Source organism: Passer domesticus, chromosome 13, assembly GCF_036417665.1.
Source record: "Passer domesticus isolate bPasDom1 chromosome 13, bPasDom1.hap1, whole genome shotgun sequence".
NCBI lineage: Eukaryota > Metazoa > Chordata > Aves > Passeriformes > Passeridae > Passer > Passer domesticus.
Window position 1 is genome coordinate 18,646,110 of NC_087486.1, and position 16,960 is coordinate 18,663,069.

The following is a 16,960-nucleotide window of genomic DNA, read 5'->3' on the forward strand; positions in this document are numbered from 1 at the left end:
AAGAGTAATCCAAAGGACAGGCCAGGTAAGCACCTGTAATGTCCAGAGACATTTGCACCTTGCTGGATGGGAAAATGAAGAAATCATATTTCTATTGAGTCACATTTCCCCAGTTCCATATGATATCCTTGCCACAGGGATGGGAGTCCCTGCTGCAGTCCCACCCCTCCCTCATGCTCCCCCTCCAAGGGGCTCCTCTGCAGCTCTCACTTCAGTGTTCGCTGCTCTGAGGGGGTACAAAGTGAAAAGGAAGAAAAAGAATTAACTTGGTGTCAGTGGAAATACTGCTCCTGAGTTTGCCCCAGCTGCCAGATGTGGAAGTGGCTGGCAGGGGCAGAAGGGCTACAGCTTTTGGACTGGAGCACGCTTTGGACCAGAGCAGGTTTTTAGTTGTCATTGACTGATATTTGTGGGAAGCTCTCAATGTCCAAACCTCCTCAGCCATTCTCTTGGCATCCAGCACAGCAGCTGAGGGGGCTAAAGCTGGGCTGGAAGCTGCAGCCAGGGAGTCTCACCATTAATTCTGCCATTTCACCCTGCACATCTGACCTCTTTAAAAGTGATTTGATGTTTCTTTAAGAAACACCCTGTCTCTATGAAGAAATGCCAACAGAGGAGAAGTTTCAAGCTTGCTATTTTTATTTAAGCTGTTGGAACAGTATGGACATAATGTAAGTAACGGGACCAGCCAAGAGGGTGTCTGTCAGTCAGTGACTCAGTCTTCAGATCAGACAGATGCAAGCCCATATAAACAGGTTCAGCCCAAAAGTCATGATAATAAATAATTTATTTTCATACATTTCAAAACACCAGATACAGTAAAGCGAGTGTTTTCTTTGGAAGCAGGCAGTACTGGTCGGCTGGATCTGCTTCCCACACCAGCAATAACGTGTTCTGAATGAGTGGAGGGAGATTCTGACCACCATTCTGCCAGAGCCTACTTGGTTGAAGACTGCTGAGTCTTAGGAAATCGGTCTGAAAGGAATTAATTCAGTGCTTCGAGGTACATGGCATCATCAGGATTTCATTCCATCACTGGAAGCAACAGAGGGATGGAGTCAGTCAGGTGGGCATCTGTAGAAAATGGACTTTCAAGGCATTTTTTCTCATCATTGTGGGATTGCTGAGTCACCCACAGCAAATGGAAAATGTCCCAGGACATTTAAAGGTGATTTTAGATCATCTGAACTGCCACATTAAGCTGGGAAAATAAATACATGGCAAAGCATGAGAAGACCAGAGTGCTCCAGGTGAGGACAGCAGTTGGCTCTAAGGAGCCCCTGGGGGCTCCAATGATCCTGCAGGTCCCAGCTGGCTGAGAGGAGCCCGAGTGACCCTATAGATGAAGGAGTTTGGTGTCAATGCAGCAGCCTGACCTCTGATGTTTTAGGGTTTGAGATCCCTGCTGGTCTAATCAAAAATTCTAATATCTTAGTTCTTCAAAGTCTCACCGCTGGTATGTGAGGTAAAAGTCAATACAGGAGCAAAAATAGATGCCCAGATGTGTAGGTAAGGTTTCCAAATATTTCAAATCCTCTGTCTAAGTTGTAATTAGAAATTAATTCATCAGTAAGCTGGATATGACCTTGCCAGGAGAAAGGAAGAATCAAGCAGGCAGTGTCTTAAGCAGCTTATTCCAGGGTAGGTGGTCTCTCAGTCTGGTACCCATGCACCTTACATTGAGGACAAACCATACGAGCACAAATCTTTACTCATTATTTAATATGGTCATTTAGGAAGCAAAACAAATAGATATTTATTTTTACTATCATTTAGCTGCTCATGTTTTGTATTTGTCTAAACAAGGCAAAAGTACAAACTGCTTTTCCCACTGAGCTCCCAGGGAATTTGGCAGATTTCTGGTGCATCTTTGGGTGTAAACCTGGGTTCACACCCACCCTTACTTGCAGCAGCCCCATTCACATATTTGCATTTATAAACTGAGATCCTGTCCTGCCTCCATTTATAGATCAAATGCAGTAAGTTTAGCAGTGAGAAGTGAAAAGATTTCTGTAGCTGCTGGAACTGGGTGGGCTCTGCAAGCCCCAACTGCTCGTGGGTTTATCAGCAGCAGCAGTAAAGTCCATGGGGTTGATGAGCAGAGACATGACTCAACTTCCCTGTACAGCCTGGGATTGTCTGTGAGGGTGATCTCAGAGCTGATGGGCAGAAGGAGAACCCTTTAACAGTCCTCACTTCCTCGGGTGCTGCTGCACTTCCAACACTTGCAGTGGGCAGGGAGCACCTCTGCTAACTCAAAGACCTCTTGTCGAAAGCATAATTAATCCTTCAGAATAGCCATGGACTATCCAATGCTGCTTTGAAAAGAAAAGGATTAGGTTCACGTGTCCTGGAAGAGAGTACCCAGATTGGGTTTATTGGAGGGTTTCAAAAGAGGTGGAAGGGAAGAGAGTGTGGAGCAAATTCTTTTACTTGAGGTCCTTTGTCAACAGGAAGACATGTGCAGCTCAGGGCACTGAGCAAATGCCAAAGCAGGTACAATCATTGACAAATATGGCTGCAAGCCAGGCTCTCAGGCTGGAAGCTGCAAGATATCAAATACTTTGTCAGTCTCAGTAAGCTGGTAAATAAAGAGAAGAGTTTGGAGCTGATCTTCACAAAGAGTGCTTTCAGCCCCAGCTCCTACTTCAATACTCTGCAGCTGGGAGAGGGCACAGGGAGCCTCATTTATGCATCCAGCAGCAGTTTATGACAGGCTCCATCTCATCTCAAGCATCTGACATAGACACGCATCATTGTTCAATTTGTAGATTCTTGCATCTAAAAGTTTAATAAGCGCTTCATTTGATTTCTTAATGCATTTCACAGAAAGTGAACATTTTTCCTGGCAGAGCATGGACTCTGAGCTCTTTTATCTGCGCCCCATAAAGGGCTGGGATGTCTCTTTGAGCTTGGCCAATAATTTGAAAGTAATCCAGATTTTGTTTTTCCTGCAGGTCTAAATGAAAAGTGAATGTTTTAAGTGGAGGAGTAAGAGGTACATTGAATTTGGAAATATGACCCAAGTAGCAGCTGAGCTGTGGAAAAATTCAAGGAGTTATTAAATCTTTAAAACTCAATTGTTTAGAAATTAGGCACATAGTTTTTAAATGACATTTTGGCAAAGCTGTGTAAGTTACCCTTCCCATCATATATTTTATTAAACCTTTGCCATATGTCCAGTCTTAACTGGCCAGCAGTGTCCCCAGGAGTGTCCCCTGATTGCCTCCAAACTCACTAAATGACCAGAGCACATGTTCAGCCATTGCTCATCAGCACTTGAAGAAGCCTTGGTGCTTGATTCGAAATTCCTGGCAGCAAAGGTGAACTCCTGCCATTTTCCCTTAGCAGTGGGTCCTCGGGAAGGGAGGCCACTGGAGGAGATGATCTTTCTCTCCCATGATACTGCAAGTATTATAAGCTGAGCAGCTTTGAGTTTCTTAAGGCTGAGCTGCTTCTCTCACGCTGTAGGAGCAGAAGAACATCTGGTCTTAGCTACTGTTTTTCAACTGGATCATCTTGTGCCTCACTAAAATGAATGAGAAACACATGCAAACTGTATTTTCAAAAAGTTGTATTTCATTGATGCAACTCAAGTAGTGATTTTCACATGCAATTAGATACACAGATGTAGACAACCAACAATTTACACACACACACTACATTTCCAACGAGGCCCTACGAGCATTCCCAGATGCTTTACACATGGAAACAGGCACATGGAGAGGAGGCATGGGAAAGTATTCACATGTGCAATTGTATCTTCCCACAGCAATGCCTGGGAATTAGAAAGGACTGACTGAGACAATATTTTGGATGTAAAATCTGATGACACTTTCAATTCTGTTCTGCAGGCCCCACTATAAATAATGCTAATTATTAATTATGATCTGCCTACAACAGCACTTCCCCAGGCACTTTGCAACAGTGTAGAGAAAAAGAGCTGAAATTGCCCTGGTGTTATTCTGCTTTTGAGAAGAGTTTTGGAACAGCCATCAGTGTCCAAAACACTGCAGGAACAATATAAAGATGTCCTCAAGACATTGATGAAGAGTGAGAAACTGAAGAACAACTACAGCCCTCTGCTGTGGAGCCAGGGTGGGAGAGTTGGGTCTGCTCATCCTGGAGAAGGGAGGACTCTAGGGAGACCTCAGAGCCCCTTCCAGTGTCTAAAGGGGCTCCAGGAGAGCTGGAGAGGGACTGGGGACAAGGGATGGAGGGACAGGACACAGGGAATGCCTTTAAGTGACAGAGGGCAGGATTAGGTGGGACATTGCGAATAAATTCTCTCCTGGGAGGGTGGGCAGGCCCTGGCACAGGTGCCCAGAGCAGCTGTGGCTGCCCCTGGATCTCTGGCAGCGCCCAAGGCCAGGCTGGATGGGGCTTGGAGCAATGTGGGACAGTGGGAGGTGTCCCTGCCCATGGCAGGGGTGGAATGTGATGAGCTTTAGGATCCCTTCCAACCCAAACCATTCTGAATCCGTGACTCAATGTCCCTGGATAGCTGCACTCACCGGCATCTGACATCTTTCCCCAAAAATGTCCATAAAGGACACAGAGCATAAAGGCAGTGCTAGCTGGGTCACGAGTCACAGCCACTGAGATCCCAACAGCTGAATGCTTGGATGTGCAGTCTCTTGTACATGGAATTACCTGCTGGAATCCTGGCTGAGAGCTTGCAATAGCCTCTGCTCATTTCCCTGAACAGATAATTTATCTGACCCCCTTCAGCCTCTGTTTCTATGAAGAGGCCAAGCAAGGTCTAAGTGCCAACATACTGAAGAAGTGGAAAAGTTCGTTTATAGAAAGGAAAATAGGGGAAGGAAAAGAAAAACAAAAGCCAAGTTATTTCCACAATGTTTGCATTCCCATGTCTTAACCCCAGCATTCCCAGCACGTGCATTTTTATGGCGCATCTGAAAACCAACCACAATACAAAAGAAGCCTCAAAGTGTTTAAGGAAAGGACAGCTAAGAGGGTGATGAGGGGAGTGAAGTCAGGCAGGGAGGAGCAGAGCATGGCAGCAGTGCTGGACTCTGCTGTCTTTCTCCTGCAGTCTCAGACAGGACCTTGCTCTGCAGGTGACCCAGGACAGCAGCACAAGTTCAGGACAGGAAGGTCTGTAAAACTCAGTTACTTAGAGGGTTTTCATTTCCCTTTTAGTAGGTTGAAGTAGCAGAGCATGACCAAAATATGTGTAAGTGCAGTTCTATTGTCTCTGTAGTTAAAACAAGGTGAGTCTTGGAGGTGTGGCTGTTGCCCAGGTGGGGAGAGGGACTGGAAGGTGTCCTGTGCTGTCCCTGGTGGTGGTCACAGCTGCAGAGAGGGGAGCAGAGGCACCTGTGGTGTTACAGAGGATGTGCAAGTGTGGAACATTGCTGATATAATTTACTGGGCTATGGATATTTAAGGGATCAGAGCACTTGGACAGTCAGTGCCACAGCCAGCAACAGTTTACACACCCCTGCAGCATCTCCTCTAGGCACAAGGGACAGCAGCAACCCCTCAGCCAGTGAATTCCTGTCCCCAGCAAAGCTCCAAGCAGATGCCCCTTCCCAAGCAGTGAGTCCATCCTGTGTGATGGAGCTCCTTTACTCTCTGAGGATTTTGTCAACACCTCAGTATTATTAAAGTCAATTTCTTTTTTTTTTCCCTTTGTACTTTATAGAGTGTTGTTGAAGACCCTCTCCCAGCCCAAAATGAGGATCCGTTCCAGGTTTGCAGTCATATCAACAGTAGGTTGGTGATTTATTTTAGAGGTGCTGTTGTAATTACCCATACCTCACACACACCTCTCATTCACACTGAGTTCCCTGCAGCTAATGAACCTTCCCAGAGAGGAGAAGGAGGAGGTCTGGTTGGTTCACTAAACCCCTGTGCAAGTGAATGAACTTCTAGAATGAATCCAGTCTCTGTAAAGACAGCATGTCCTGAAAGCTGTCAGGCCTTATTACAAATAAAAATGGCTCAGCTTCCTTAAACTGAACATTTCAGCCACATTTTGCCAACAACACCATGCTGATGTTCTTTTTTCCCCAGCATTTCTGTTTGGGTCAAAACATTGATGGATTTGTTTTGCCATTATAACTTCTGTCATCTATAGCAGCACGTTGGCTACACAAGGCAGGGTTTGGCCAACAGTGCCCCAAAAGATACTCTTAAATATTTGGATACCTGAATCCAACATGTGCTGATACTGGAAATGTTTGGAGCAGGGATTACATTTCAGAATTATGAAATGTTGCCTTTGGTACTAAGTTTAAGTGGTGGTTTTGGCAGGCAGCAATGGGATGAGCTTTGTCACTATCACACCCTGGTGGGGTATCTTTGTGGGCTGCATTTTTGCACCCTGCATCAATCTGGCCGTATCTGTGCATTACAGAGAGGTAATGCAAAGCAGAGCTTGCCAGGTACCTGTAGGAGGTGGGATGGACCTTTGGTAGCCTGTTAGAGCCACCAGCCCTCTTTGTGCAACAGAGCCATGGGTGGATCGGGGTGTGGCGAGTGGATGGTGCCAGGTGCTGGCCCGGGCCCTGCCGGTGGCCTGCAGAGCTGCTCGGGGCAGCCTTTGAACTCTGTCTGAAAGAGCTGAGCACGGGCCCCTACGTAAATGAGAGCAGCCTGGAGACTGTTATAAATTACAGGGCTGCTCCAGCCCCAGAGGCAGGCACACATCTGGCCGAGCTCCCACTGGGGCAGCAGGGCTGAACGTGTTGCTCTGGCTCTGGCTCAGTCAGACTTCCCTTTCTGGGGTGATCTTCTTATGGCTGCTTGAGGTGGGCTCAGGCTGTCAGAGCTGGGAAACCTTTTCAATCTTCCCTTTGCTGGAAATAGCGGCCCTGATTTAAAGTGTTGTCAGCTTCCATGCCTGAATTCCTGATGGTGTCTGTCCCACTGACCAGCCTGGCCCAGGTAGGGCCACCCTTCTGTCCCCATCACCCACAGCTCTCTTCAGGATTCCTTGACAGGATCTGCCCCATCTGTGGCTCTTTTTCTGCCCAGGGCTTGGTTCCAAACCAGCAAAAACACTCTCAGCTGAGTTCCGGGTGCCCTCTGAGCTGGACCTTGCTGACCTTGTCCAGTCCTCGTTCTGGATTGTTGGGCTGATCTCAGCAAAGAGGCTCAAAACAGGTGAAGGTCCCCCAGACCAACATCTTCCAATTCTTGTGTCCTCCTTGCATGGGTGTGAAGACAAACCCTGGTCCTTTCTGTTTAAACTCTGCAGACCTGAGATACTGTTCTACAGCTTCTACTGGTTTTTCAGTTTAAAAGGGTTTGAGCTTTTACCTTTTTCTCTAATTACTTAAAAATTAGTTTCTGGAAAGGCAACCAGGAAAGAAGCCAGCAAACCCCCAGTGCAAACCAGTCAAGAGCCCTGATAATGTGACTTTTTCCTGGAATGGGACATAAGCAAAGCAAACTGAGGAATTCTCATGCTAACACAAAATATTATGTTCACTTCCTTGCAGGTGATTTCACTGCTTCTAGGCACGAAAAAAACCCCTTCCAAGTGCAATTCCCCTCTCCCAAGTTAGGTAGAGAAGCAGGAGTTTGGGCCACCCTGAGGGCAATGGGCAGCACTTAGAGTGCTTACAGTCCCCATCACGAATGAGCCGTGGAGCCCTGGCCACTGCACAGCTCTGCTCTTCCTTTAGAATGAGGCAATAATCAGTCTTCATGTTGGCTTTTCACTTCAGTGCCCATGAGGGTCCTGAATCTCTTCAACTGGCAGAAAAATTACATGGGAAAAAAATGGACTTTTTTCCCCTGTATATTTAAATAAATGGGTGGGATTTCAGATATATAAGCTGATGTATCTCTTCTCAGAAGAATAACTTAACTTCATATATGAGTTTTGGAGGTTTAAATATCTGGGATCTGGAAAAAGATGCCCATGTTGATGGAATCCTCTGAGTCTGATAGCCAACCTCACCCCCCACATCAGTACCTTGGCCCAGATGCTCTGTTCCAAAAGCCTCCTGTCCCAAAAACCAGGACTTTTCCAAGAAAAGGAAAAGTGTTCCATTTTCACCTTTTATCTGGTTGCATGTTCAGGGCTGAATGCAGCTCCCAGGAAATCTTGGACAATTCAGCTGACCTGCCCAAGAGAGCAAAATTCATCTGTTTGTGTCTGTGGTGTGATGATCCAGATGGAAGGTGCTATGGAGGTGTGGAAAAATTGGATTTTTTAGGTGCTGGGCATGCTTAGAAGGGGGAGGAGGTCTGTGCATGGCTATGCCAGCCTGGGGAGTACAAAGTGGGTTCCCATATGGTCAATTTTTAGGATTTCTCCTGTTTCAAATCTGCATAAATGGCCCACTCAAGGAGGCCAAACTATTAAAAACAGCTGACAACGAAAAAGGGGGAGGTGAACGCCAAGCAAGCAGCAAGTAAACTCTGTAACTGAGCTGACAGATGGCAAATTAATGTTGTCAAATAGAAAGAAGTACATAAAGCTAAGGAGCACTATGACCAGATTGCTTTCTTGCACATGAAGTCTTTAATCATATGGATATCCTTGCTATTTTTACTCTAATGAGATTGAGAAAGAAAAATAAGACCGAGGCATCAAATTTAAGATGAATTTGCTTTGAATCCACAAGAAATTGAAGCCCTTACAGAAACAAGGAGAATTATTTGCCAGGCAAAATTTGTGTCACAGATGAACTTGTTTGTGCTTCTGAATTTTGACATGTTTATTTTATTGGTAATATTGCTGTAGCCAACAAGAGTAATAGCCAGTACAGACAAGCAGGCAAAGGAAGTTGAGTAAAAAATTATGTTCATGGAGCTTTTTGCCCTTAGGCAAAGGCAAAAATAGAACCCAGCCCACCAAAACCCTTCCCTCTCATTGGTAAAAGGGGAAAAATAGGAAAGAAAACATTTCTCTTGTAAGGTACAACTTGATGAAATACCAACGAGCCAAGTACATGAACACCAAACTATTATTTTCCCTTTGTAGGGTTTATAATGAGAATACAAATTTAATTTGTTTAATGTATTTTTTTAATGGTAAGTGTGAGGATGTCTTTTAATCAAGAGGTTAATGTGGGCTCTGACAACTATTAAGGTATTCACACCTCTGATTAAAGGGAGGATCGGCCGTGTTTGAGCAGGGACCTCGGTAAACAAATACATCAATCATGAGAAAATCCCCCCAGAATGTGCACGGTCAGAGAGAGCCGCCAAGGCAGTTAAAAGGAAGCAATTTTCCACACTGCTTGGAGGTAGGTAATATAAAATAATCCATAATTAAGTTTAATCATGGCTTATCAGTCCTTCCTAGGCCTGTGAGCATTGTGGCTAATGTTTAACATATTGCCTCAGCTCTAAGTTTCCTCTGATGCCATTTCATTGATGCAATGAACCCCTTTTATTTGAATATGGCAGATGTGATAAATGTGTCTGGAGGCCAGATTTATCACTGATATGACTTGGGATAGCTCAGCAAGTGCTGATATTGGGATCCTCTGCTAATAAAAGTTGGGTTTGCTCAGTGGAGCCAATGGAGCAATCTAATTTACACAGAAGAGCCTGGCTCAGCTGTTGGAATGGTCAGATCCAAGCCTCTCAGCCTTCTCAGAGGAGGCTCAGGGAAGAGCACAGCACCTCCTACACCCACCTAAAAGAGAGGACAGCCAGGGGGGTCAGGCTCTGCTCCCAGGGAACACAGAATCACACAGAATCACAGAATCTCTAGGTTGGAAGAGACCTTCAAGATCATCGAGTCCAACCCATCCTATCTTATACCTCAACTAGGTCATGGCACTAAGTGCCACATCTAGTCTCCTTTTAAACACATCCAGGGATGGTGACTCTACCACCTCCCTGGGCAGATGATTCCAGTGTTTGACCACTCTTTCTGTGAAAAACTTCCTCCTTAGGTCTAACCTGTATCTCCCTTGGCGCAGCTTGAGACTGTATCCTCTTGTTCTATCTGTTGTTGCTCGGAGAAAGAGACTGAACCCCAGCTCACTACAGCCACCCTTCAGGAAGTTGTAGAGAGTGATAAGGTCACCTCTGAGTCTCCTTTTCTCCAGGCTAAACAAACCCAGCTCTCGTAGTCGTTCCTCATATGGCTTGTGTTCCAAGCCCCTCACCAGCCTCGTTGCTCTCCTTTGGACACGCTCAAGCATCTCAGCGTCCCTCCTAAACTGAGGGGCCCAGAACTGGACACAGTACTCTAGGTGTGGCCTCACCAGTGCCGAGTACAGGGGAAGAATGACCTCCCTGCTCCTGCTGGACACACTATTCCTGATACTGGCCAGGATGCCATTGGCCTTCTTGGCCACCTGAGCACACTGGTGGCTCATGTTCAGCCGACTGTCAACCAGTACCCCCAGGTCTCTTTCCACATGAGCACTGTCCAGCCACACCGTCCCCAGCCTATAACGTTGCAGGGGGTTATTGTGGCCAAAGTGCAGGACTCGGCACTTGGACTTGTTGAACTTCATCCCATTGGATTCTGCCCATCCATCCAACTGTTCCAAGTCCTTCTGCAAAGCTCTCTGTCCCTCTAACTGATCGACACATGCTCCCAGCTTAGTGTCATCTGCAAATTTACTAATGAAAGACTCTAAACCCTCATCCATATCATCAATAAAAATATTAAACAGAACTGGCCCCAGCACAGACCCCTGAGGGACACCACTGGTGACTGGCCTCCAGCTGGATGCAGCACCATTCACGACCACTCTCTGGGCTCGGCCATGCAGCCAGTTCCTAACCCAGCACAGAATGTTCCTGTCCAAGCCACAGGCTGCCAGCTTATCTAGGAGTATGCTGTGGGAGACAGTGTCAAAGGCCTTGCTGTAATCCAAATAAACAACATCTACAGCCTTCCCTGCATCCACTAGGCAGGTTACCTGGTCATAAAAGGTGACCAGGTTGGTTAAACATGACCTACCCTTCCTAAACCCATGCTGACTGGGTCTGATACCCTGGCCATCCTGTAAATTCTTCATGATGGCACTTAATATAAACTGTTCCATTATTTTGCCAGGTACTGAGGTCAGACTGACTGGTCTATAATTACCAGGATCCTCCTTTGCACCCTTTTTGTGAATGGGTGTCACATTGGCCAGCTTCCAGTCTTCCAGAACCTCACCAGTGAGCCAGGACTGTTGGTAAATTATGGAGAGTGGCTTTGTAAGCTCATCTGCCAGCTCTCTCATTACCCTGGGGTGGATCCCGTCAGGTCCCATAGATTTATGAACATCCAGGCATTTCAGTAGTTCTTTGACTGTCTCCTCTTGGATAAAGGGGGAACCATTCTGCTCCCTGACCCCATCAACCAGCCCAGGGGGGCAGGTATCTTGAAGGCAAGTCATCTTCCCACTAAAAACTGAGACAAAGTAGTCATTAAGCACTTCTGCCTTCTCCTCATCTGCAGATACTAAGTTCCCTGCCTTGTCCAATAGGGAACTAAGGCTGGTCTTACCCTTCCTTCTAGCATTAATGTATTTGTAAAAACATTTTTTGTTATCCTTTACAGAAGTCGCCATTCTAAGTTCAAACTGAGATTTGGCCTCCCTAATTTTCTTCCTGCATGCTCTAGCAGCCTTCTTGAATACTTCCTTAGAGACCTGACCCTCCTTCCAAAGCTGATAGGTCCTCTTTTTATTCCTGAGTTCCTCTAGAACCTCTTTGCCCAGCCAGGCTGGACGTTTACCCCGCTGACTTATTTTTCGGCACACAGGGACAGTCTGTTCCTGTGCCCTCAAGATCTCTGTTTTGAGGCACGTCCACCCTTCCTGAACTCCTTTTTTTTTAAGGGCTGTCTCCCAAGGGACGCTTTGAATAAGTCTCCTAAACAGGCCGAAGTCTGCCCTCCGGAAATCCAGTACAAGAGTCTTACCGGTGCTCCTTCTGACTTCACCAAATATTGAGAACTCTATTATTTCATGATCACTCTGACCCAAGCGACCTCCAACCATCACATCTCCCACCAGCCCATCTCTATTTGTAAACAGCAGATCTAACATAGTCCCTCCCCTGGTGGGTTCACCCACCAGCTGTGACAGAAAGTTGTCTTCCATACTCTCTAAGAATTTCTTGGACTGCTTCTTTTCTGCTGTATTAAGTTCCCAGCAGATGTCTGGTAGGTTGAAGTCACCCACAAGAACAAGGGCTGATGATCTTGAAACATTACCTAGCTGCTTATAGAACAAGTCATCAACCTCTTCTTCCTGCTTGGGTGGACGATAACAGACTCCCAGTAGGGTGTCAGCCTTGTTGGCCTTCCCCTTAATTCTTATCCATAGACATTCAACTCCATCTTCCTTAGTTTCAATTTCTATGGCAACAAGAGTCTGCTTAATATAAAGGGCCACCCCTCCACCTCTTCTTCCTTTCCTGTCTCTTCTGAAGAGCTTGTAGCCATCCAGTGCAGCGCTCCAGCCATGTGAGTCATCCCACCATGTTTCCGTGATGGCAACTACATCATAGCTCTGCAGCTTCACCATGGCCTCCAGCTCTTCTTGTTTGTTGCCCAAGCTGCGTGCATTGGTATACATGCACCGCAGCTGGGCTGCTGATTTCACCCCTAACTTGGCCTTGTAACCCTTAGGCCTGCTTCCAGAGAGCCCAGCTGCATCCCCTTCCCCCTTCAAACCTAGTTTAAAGCCCTCTCAATGAGGTCTGCCAGTTCATGAGCTAAAAACCTTTTGCCCTTAACAGAGAGATGTAACCCATCTGGTTCCAGCAGAGCAGATGCTGTAAAAGTTTCCCCATGATCAAAGAATCCAAAATTTTGCCGATGACACCAACCTTTAAGCCATTTGTTGATGATGCGGATTCTCCTGTTTTTTTCATCATTTTCCTCTGCCACCAAAGGGACTGAGCAGAACACTACCTGAGCTCCTGACCTTTCAACTACCTGCCCCAGTACCCTAAAGTCCTTTCTAATTGCCTTGACACTCCTCTTTTCAATCTCATCACTGCCAGCCTGGAGTATCAGTAGTGGATAATAATCAGAGGGCTGAATCAGCCCAGGAAGTCTCTCAGTGATATCTTGTACCCGGGCCCCAGGGAGGCAACAGACCTCCCTGTGGGATGGGTCTGGTCGACAGATGGGACCCTCAGTTCCCTTCAGAAGGGAATCACCTACTACGATTACCCTTCTTTTTTTCTTGATGTTAGAGGTAGTGATCCATCTTACAGATGGATCATAACTGGGGGGCTCAATGGGCAGACAGTTTTCTTCTAAGTCATCTAGTTGGGTCTCTAGTTCCAGGACCTCATACTTATTCTGTAGTGGTACCTGGCTGGATGATGGGGATGGGGAGGAGTTTTTGTTATTACCTCCCCGAATGGGGACCAATTTCCACTCCTCTTCATCCACCAGGTGCACTTCTCTTGCCTGAGGGTGGGAGGCATATAAGTTCTCAGTCTCTCGGTCAGAGGCCTCGTTTAAAGATGGAAGGGCTGAACTCCACCAGTCTATTTCGCTTTCACTTTCCCTGATGCTCCTTAATCTTTCAACTTCCTCCCTAAGCTCAGCCACCAATGAGAGGAGGTCATTCACTTGCTCACATCTCAGGCATGTCTCCTCCACAACACTCCCTGAAGCCACAGATAAGCTCAAACACTCTGGGCACGGATGGGTCTGTACAGACACATCCTTTTTGGAGGACTCCACTTCCCCATTTACACCAGCCACAGTTTTTGACCTTGTAGAAACCATTAGTAACAGACACCTCAACCACAACTAGGCAGCAGGAAAACCTCAAAGAAGAGAGAGGACTCCTTACTAGAAAGAAAGCTGGCAACCCTGCCTGCTTGCCCTGCCTGCGCGAACTGCCGCGCGAACTGCCCTGTTTATGCCCCAGAGACTCACCACACGCCCGGTTGCCCGCTCCTGTTCGCCGCGCTCCCCTGAGACCTCTTATAATCAGCCACTCAGCTGCAACTCAGGAAGCTCCACCCCTTGCACCTCGCTCACAATGGCCAGGGACAGGAGGAAAGGGAACGGCCTCAGGCTGGGCCAGGGCAGGCTCAGGGTGGACTTCAGCAGGAATTTCCCCATGGAAAGGGGGCTCAGGGATTGGGAGGAGCTGCCCAGGGGGTTTGGAGTGCCCATCCCTGGAGGTGTCCTGGATAGGACTGGAGGTGGCACTGAGTGCTCTGGGCTGGGGACAAGGTGGACATGAGGCACAAGCTGGACTCGATGGTCTGGGAAGTCTCTTCCAGCCTTAATGATTTGGGATTCTGGGATTTTTTTATTTTATTGACTTAAGCTAGAAGCTGCTTCAACCCCCTGTAAGGCCAGTAGATGTTTTACTGGAAGGATAAAAAAGTTTCTACTACACATAAAGCTACCCAGGCTTCTTGCCTGAATCAAGCAGAGAACAGCTCTGGGCTCAGAACTGGGTGGGAGATGGGCTGTCCAGCTCAGGATACAGAAGGTCACACAGTTGGGGATGTCCAAGGCTGTTTGCTAGAACTAAAGAAGTCTTCTGTCCCCATCCTCTGCTTACATATTAGGAGTACAGAATTCTTACTTCACTGTTATGCTGTAGATCTTTTTTTCTTGGTTTCTCAGCATTTAACAAAAGCTGAGAAAAGTTTTGCAGGCAATTTTTCCCATTTCAGAAAGAAATGAAGTTTGGAACAAAGTGGGAACTCTTCATTAATCAAAATATGCCAATTAATACTGTCAAAAGAAATGTTATAAGTACTGAGATGACATTTACAGAATTTAATTTATTATCACTAGAATCAAAAGACACCATCCTGAAAAAAAGTTCATTGAAATGCAAAGTAACTTAATTTTGATAAAAACTTTGGAGGGAATATTCTGGAGAAGAGACACAGTTTGAAACATCCTTGTCCACTTAGGCAGTTTTTTGGTGGGCTGCAGAAGGGGATTTTCAGAGGGCTCCTGTTTTAACTGGCCAAGAGAGTATCTGGTGACTGTTCCTCAAACCTACCCTCCCAACTTTATGTTTAAATGCTGATTCCCAGTTTTTAATCCAGGCCATCATATTTTCCTTTGAGTTCTGGAACATCTGGACTTAGGCAAACCTCTCTTTATGTTTGCTGTGGCCTTGCTGAGCCATGCCAGGGGCTTTGTGAGCTGTGTGTGATTTGCAGGCTCCAACTCCATGAGACCCCGGGGTCCTCAGCACCCCCAAAGGCTGTGACTCCCCATGGCATGTGGGGATTGACTCCTGATCCTTTATCACTGAGGTCCCATGGAAAAACTCTGCCCTTGGCCCTGGCACAGGGTGCCCAGAGCAGCTGTGGCTGCCCCTGGATCCCTGGCAGTGCCCCAGGCCAGGTTGGACAGGGCTGGGAGCAGCCTGGGACAGTGGAAGGTGTCCCTGCCATGGCAGAGGGTGGGATGGGAGGGGCTTTAAGGTCCCATCCACCCCCAACCATTCTGGGATGCTGTGACCTAAATAACAACAGGGCCATTTCCAGGCAGCACAATTGTGCGGTCCATCAGCTGTGCCCAAGGGCGGCGGGGTTTAGGTGTGAAGGGCTGTAGGTAATGCTGTTATCCCAAATGCTGGGGCCTGGAGAAGGGCTCAGAGAGCTCTCACCCATCCCCATTCCCTCCTGAGCCTGGCAGGGACAGAGCTGTGCCCTCCTGGCAGAGCAACTTGTGCTTCCCTGCTGGTCCATGGCTTTGGGCTCAGTTCTTCCAGAGCTGTGCATATAAAAAACCAACTCATAAATAAAGTGTTTGCTGTTTCTCTGGCAAAAGGAAGAAAAACTACAAACACAATTGATTTTTGTTTTTTAAAGTGTTTGGATAGAAGCTGAAAGTCTATCACAAAGATGCTTCTTTGGCTTTGATTTGACACTAGATTTCAGTTGGTCCAATGGAATTTTAATGCTATGGCCAAATATAACATCAAATAATGAAGAACTTCAATGGTAAACATTAACACAAACAGGCATCGAGTATATTAAACATCTTTTAGAATGCAACAGGCCAAATCTGCAAATTGGGAACAGGTCCCTGAGCTGGCACACTATAAAAGCAGGCTTCAGTTTGCCATCTCCAGGACCTGCCGCTGGAATACAGGGAATATCTGAGCTGGAGTCCATTACCTGTTTAGATTAAACTCTGTGTAGCATTGATTCAGTTATTTATTTTGGCTAAAGGAAGCAGTGTTCAAACATGGGTGCCTAAATGGGATGTCCGTAGCCCAAACCTGCACTAAGGGGACTAAGTTCTTATTCTGTAAGTCTGGCCACTGAGGCCAACAGCTGAGCCCAAGGTCGGTGTTGAAAATGGAGCCAGATTTTACAAACTCAGGCCTGCTGTGTGTGCTTGGGGTTTTTCAAAAATGTAAAATCTTTACTAGCTCCCAGGGGGTGCGGGTGGGAGGGCTGAGAGCTGACCCAAGGACAGGGAGTGCCCCTGGAGCACAGCGTGTCCTGCCCCCACTGCCACATCCCAGGATGGGCCCTGTCCCTTACCTGTGCTGGGCACCCTCCATGGGTGACATGGCCACATCACCAACTCCTTTTAAATTGCCCAGTCAAAAATAACCTGAAAACTGCCACTGCTCAAGTTCTGTCTGCCTAAAATGGATTCATTCATTTCTCTGTCACTGCCCAGGCTTTGAGGGGTTGCTTCCATGCATTCAAGCTGTAGGGATTAATGGATTGAAAGCATCTGATGGGAGTTCAGCTCTCCTGGCTTTGGGGACACTGAGTGGGTTTGGTGACAAAGAGTCCAGTATTAGAAACATGCACTGGACTGAGGAGTGGTGCTCCTCCTTTCCCCAGTAAGTAAATAATAAATAATGCAATTAGTATGCCCCATAACAAGTCTTCCATTAAAAGAATGCCGTAGCTCTAGAAGCAGTTCATGCATGAGCCCCCATAGCATGCAAAGGCACATGTCGCCTGAGCATTACATCCTTCTCTTGGCAACCAGGCTGGATCCCAAATGCCAGCTTCCAGCAGGGTTGTTTTCCCCACTTTGATTTTTAATTATGGATCA

At 46.8% G+C, this 16,960-nt stretch overlaps 1 long non-coding RNA gene across 7 annotated transcripts in view; it reads left to right on the top strand.

Moving 5' to 3' along the window:
* LOC135280253 (uncharacterized) overlaps positions 1-16,960 on the top strand; it is a 131,965-nt gene that overhangs the window by 113,455 nt on the left and 1,550 nt on the right. For 5 of the 7 annotated variants that reach the window (XR_010347276.1, XR_010347279.1, XR_010347281.1 and 2 more), the window contains one exon: positions 9,093-9,907. This is a non-coding gene — a long non-coding RNA (uncharacterized LOC135280253). Of the gene's footprint in view, positions 1-846; positions 4,338-9,092; positions 9,908-16,960 lie in introns of those variants that run through there. The other 2 variants (XR_010347277.1, XR_010347278.1) reach the window with 2 other exon arrangements.